Below are 5863 nucleotides of genomic sequence, written 5' to 3'. Positions count from 1 at the left end.
TGGATTAGGACAGTGGGTGGGGAGTGAGGGCGGTGGGTGGGGTGGGAACTGGGTGGAGGGGAGTTATGGTGGGAAAAAAAGAGTAACTAATGTAATAATCTGAACAATAAAGATTTAATTAAAAAACAAACAAATAAATAAATAAATAAATAAGATAGGAGAAAAATAGAATTATAAAAAAAAAATAAATTCATACTGTCTTCCATATTTACCCATATAGTTAACTTTACCAATTTTCTCTATTTTTTTTTATGTGAAGTCAAGGTACTGTATAGTGTCTTTTCATTTTGGCCTGCAGAACTCTCTTTAGCATTCTGCTAGCAACTAATTGTCTTAGTTTTTATTTATACTTTCTAATGAGAAATCAGCTGTTAATTTCATTGAGATTACTTGTATATTGAGAGTCAGTTCTCTCTGACTGCATTAAAGATTCTCTTTAAGTCATTGTTGTTGTTTTTTATAGTTTGATTATAATGTATCTAGTAGCAGATTTCTTTGAATTTATCCTACTTAGAGTTTATTAACCTTGTGGATGTATAGATTAATATTTCCATCAAATTGGGGGATTTTTGACCATTACTTTTTCAAGTATTTTTTCTGCTCTATTTACTCTCTCTTCTCCTCTGGGACTCCTATTTTGCATAGATTGATAAGATTGTTAGAATTCCACAGTTGTCCAAGGCTTTGTTTATTTTTCTTCTTTTCTTTTTGTTTTGTTCCCAGGCTTGATAATCTCAATTAATTTATATTCAAGTTCATTGGTTCTATCTTCAGCTAACTCAAAGCTGTTATTAAGCTATTGTAGTAAATTTTTATATTTCACTTTTTGCAATTTTCAGCCCCAGAATTTCTATTTCTGTTCCATTTTGTGATTTCTATATCTTTGTTAACATTTTCTACTTGGTAAGATATTACTTTCATACATTATTTTATTTCTTTAAACATGGTTGTTTTTAGTCCTTTGAAAATATTAAAATAGCAAATTGAAAATCTTTGCCTTGCTCTCTGCTTGTGCAGCGTCTTAAGGTTAGTCAGAAGAGAGAATTGAGGGCCTTGCCCTTTCTTGGGCATGTGCACAGCCCCACATGTGCACATAGCCTCCTATATTCCTAGCAATAGATCTCTTTAAATCCCCTCAATGAGCATCTTATCCCAGCAGTTTCCCTCTTAAGATTGTTTTTACCAGCCATTTCTTTGCCCCAACTTTTATTGCCACTACAGACAACTAAAATGTATGGCAATTGATACTGATTGTTTTTGAAAAATGCCCCTGGGGAAAAGGCTGTTGGCACTGAGCAACCTCTGCATGATTGTTTTGGTTCAAATAAAGACATGCCCTACAGGTGGGAATTTCCAGGGAAATGCCAGATAGTTCAAATAATGACTACTCTAAGATTCATCTTTTGAGGACCTCCCAATTCTTTCTGCCCCTTCAGTTCCTGTTATGCTGCTGTTTTCCCCAGCTACTGTAGTTGTGAGACTGTTGGCTTTCAAGGTTACCATGAACTGAGACGAAGGGGCAGTTTTGAATAAAGGATTTCAAAACTCCACAGCTGTTACTATTTTTAATGAGATTCAGCTGTTTTGTTGAGTACACTTTTGCAAATTTTTACAAGTCTTTGGTTATGCTTCAGCACTCTCAGAAAGTTGGTTTTGACCTCTTGTCAATGTTCTTATTGATTTTATAAAGAAGTAGCAATGTGTAGGTCAGAATGCCACCATTCCTACTGATGTCTGGCCAGATAAACATGTTATTACAATGATGTATGTTTATTACTTTAATAGAAAAAGTAAAGGGAATTAAGAAACATATTAGGGATTTAGTATGGGAATAGCCTTATGTACAAAGTGACATTTACTATGAGAAGTAAAGATGAACAGAAATTTTCCAGATGAGTAAGGCAGAAGAGGTTTTAGATATTGACAAATAGTACCTCTCAGATGTTAATGTAAAAAAACATTCAAACCTATAAAAAATTTTTGGGAGTTTATTTGAGCCAAACTGTCAATAAGTGCGGGGAAGCAGAATCTCAATGTATTGGGATAATGCTCCAGAGAATGACGTTTTTTTTTTTTTTTACCTTTTTTTATACATTACAATAAAAAAAGATGTGAGTTACATGAACTTCATTGGTGATAAGTTAGGAAGGTGGGAGAAAGCAAAGTGGGGGAAACCTCTGGGGTTGGATAAAAAGTAAAATGATAGACACATATTTCTTTTACTTTGGTGGGTACAGGACAGTTAATAGTCAACAATTAACTCAATAACCATGAGGGGCTTTGTGGTCTCTACAGAGTGGTGCCTGAGCTTTGAGGGGTTCAGAAAAAAGGAAAATTACTTTGACATTCCAACGATATGTTATAATAGATGCAAAAAGACAATAGGCTCAGTCAAGGTAAAGATTGACCTTTGTCAAGGAAGGAAGATACCTGCCTATGATGTGACTACCCACCATGTACTGCTTTTAGTTAAAGTTTTAATAGCAGACCCTCTTTTATGGTTACTTTAGGTCTTTTGAATTTACAGGGCCACCACACAGGCCTTCCCTGAGTTAGGTTAGCTTGTGGCCTCTTTTCGTCCATACAGAGATGAAAGTAGGGGTGGTCAATTTGAGAAACTGAAGGAAATTTAATAAACCGAAATACAGTGAGACTAGAGAGTGAAGCAGAAGACAGATTACAAAGCACCAAATAAATGTTGTTCAATAGTTTAGAATTATTCTAAGTACAGTGAAAAGTCTCTAAAGCATTACAAATTGTGAATAACTTGGGTTAGATATTCATTTTTAGAAATATTCTCAGGTTGACTAATTAATACAAGATGGACTGGAGTGAACTGTTACCATAGACAGTTGATTGTATTCAAGATTGGTGTGGAGGAAGTACGGATAAAGTAAAGTTGTTGAATTAAATACATGATTAGTAAACATAATATGTGATTAATTAGATAAGAGAATTCAAAGAGATGTGATACAGAGACAGAGAGTGTGTCTGAGATGGCCCTAATGTCTTGATTCAGACAACTGTGGACAGTATTCCTTAAATAAGATAGAGAATAAAGATTGGATTTTGGTGAAAATCAAAAAGGTTAAGTCAGTTTCTAGAACTTTGAGAGGCTTCAACTAGATATTTTAATAGATATTTGGATATATGATTCTAGTCCTAAGCAAAGGAGTTTAAGATATATTTGGATATATGATTCTAGTCCTAAGCAAAGGAGTTTGATTAAGATACTGTTTACATATGTGTATATTTGATTTTTCTATCTTTTTTTTGAAAGTGATTTTCCATCTGCAGTGAGTGCAGTAGGGTGTCAGCATCCTGGACTGAAGCATTCATTCCCTCAGCTGATAGAATTGGCATCTCAAGGTTTACAGCTGAATATCTATGGGATGGCTTTCAGCCCAAAGGTATCACCTTCTCCAAGTCACAGTCTCTCAGGACCAACTGCATCAAATTATTATTTTATGTGAAACAGTAACAACCTAGACCTCTTGACTTATATCAGGACAAACTTAAAGGACTGCTTATCTCCAGAGTTCTCTGTGGTGTCAGTTAAAGCTTTCGTTGGGACTGAATCACAGTTCAAAGTTTTCATTTTCCCAGACGTAAGTTTCTCTTTCTTTCTCACCCACAGAGGTTGATTTCAAAATACCTCCCTTATCAAAATCCTGTATGTAGAACCTGACTTGCAACACAGTCTAAAGAAATATTGGGGACATATCTTAGTCAAAAAGTGAATTTTCATCCTTGCTATATTTATTTGTTTTGGATGATACATGTAATCTTTACTCCCAAGAAGCAATACTACAAAGGAATGAGCAAATGTAGAACTTCTCTGCAGCCTATATCTTGACAATACCCTTTTCTCCAACTTCTTTTTGCATTTGAAATTTTTGGAGGATGATTATAATGAATGTTTGACTCTCCAGTAAACACATTCATATTATGCATGAAATATCACATTTGTAGAAAACATCAAATGACTCATATAAAAGAAAATCAAACATAATTCTACTTACAGCAGTCAGAGTGCTGTGGGAACAGGCTCTTTTATGGGATCATGAGGAAAGAATTCCAAGGACCTACACATGGGAGATTGTGAACTCATGGCAAGATTTATTTGGGGCACCCCTATGTTGATAGCAGTGAAATTTACAATAACTAAGACATGGAAGTAGCCTAAGTGCCCATCAGATTAGTGGATAAAAAAACTATGGTACATTTACACAATGGAATACTATGTGGTAATAAAAAAAAAAGAACTCTTACCATTTGCAACAGCATGGATGGACCTGGGGAGCATTATTGCTGAGCAAAATAAGCCAGTCAGAGAAAGATAAGTATCACGTGATCTCATTTATACGTGGAATCCAATGAACCAAATAAACTGATGATCAAAAATAGACCCAGAGTCATAGAAGCATGAACAGACTGTTGAACCTCAGAGGGAAGGCAGGGGAGGTGGGTGGGATGAGATCAACCAATGACCTTGTGTGCATAGATGCAGAACCTGTGGACACAGACAATGGGGTGGCGAAGGGCTGCACAGGGAGGACGGGACCTGCCTGGAAGAGGTTAGTGGGGGAAAAGGAGGACCTATGTAATACTTTCAACGATAAAGATTTTTTAAAAAATAAAAAAGAAAAGAAAAGGAAAAAAAATTATTTGGGGAGTCTGCCCATGCCCCTGGGTTTCCAATGTCCCATCTCCCTCTGTCCCGCCATGGAAAAAGTCCAGCTGTGTCTGCAGCAGAGCCAAACAAGAGCCCGTGTCCAGACTTCCTGCTTCATATTAAAACTTAGCCCTTTGCCGTCTTCCATGGGCCCCAGGTGGTTGCTAGACAGGCATGGTCACATGCCCCCTGGGGAGAATGAAAGCAATTGAACAATGAGTGCAGGTCCCAGAAAGAGAGAGGAAGAGAGAGAGAGAGGGAGAGAGACTTTTTCAAAACAACCAATCAATTCTTAAACTTTCATGGGCTTCCAGTGGGGTCCCTGATGAATGATCCCTTTTCCAGGTTAGACTGCCTAGCCCTAGTCTCTATGGTCAGCACCCACCCCGCTGCCCCCACCCTGGAGCCATTTTGACTTTATTGTGCATGTGTTTATTTCCCCCTGCTCCCCCTTCAACAATCCAGGACGGGAATGGAGGGGTATTAGTCCTTGGCAGGGCAATGCTCTGATCCCCTGGAGTATGTTGGAAGTTGTAGCTTCCTGGTGTAGCAAACAGGCCTCTGTCTCCCAGCTGAATATGCTCAGCAATGTCTACTCCCCTGCTCTTTTCCCATTAATATCTAGCTATCTATAGTACAAGAGCATATAGACCCATCTTTTATTTCATCAGCAGCTTTATCTGTCCATATTTAAAGTAATCATTTTAACCAGGGCTATGGTAGAGTCTGGTTGACAATCTCCCAAGACCATAGTAAGCGAGCAGATGATTTTTCTAAAGAAATAGGAAGACAGATACAGATGCTGAGAAGACACAATTTGTAATTATGATTATCATGGCTGATTATATATATATGTATATAATTTTTTTTCATTGACTAAATAATGGGCTCAAATGGTAGGTGTACTGAATTGAATAGGATGAAAAGATAAAATCAATGAACATTTAGTATCCAGAAGTATAACAGAGCATATCCAGTATGAAATCGATGAATAAAATAAAAATGCCTTTATACAGACTTTCAACTTGCAAAACATTAGTGTCCCATGCTTCTCAATGAATATCAGAAAAGTAAGAACCATGAGAGGTGAAAAGATCAATGCCATGATCTCTGCTCTGGAGTTCTACAGTCTAAGTTTATATATAAGAACTAGTAGCCCGGTGCACGAAATTCATGCACTGGGGTGGG

The sequence above is a fragment of the Myotis brandtii genome, unplaced genomic scaffold (genome assembly GCF_000412655.1).
Source record: "Myotis brandtii unplaced genomic scaffold, ASM41265v1 scaffold337, whole genome shotgun sequence".
NCBI lineage: Eukaryota > Metazoa > Chordata > Mammalia > Chiroptera > Vespertilionidae > Myotis > Myotis brandtii.
Note: the sequence above shows the minus strand (reverse complement) of the source record.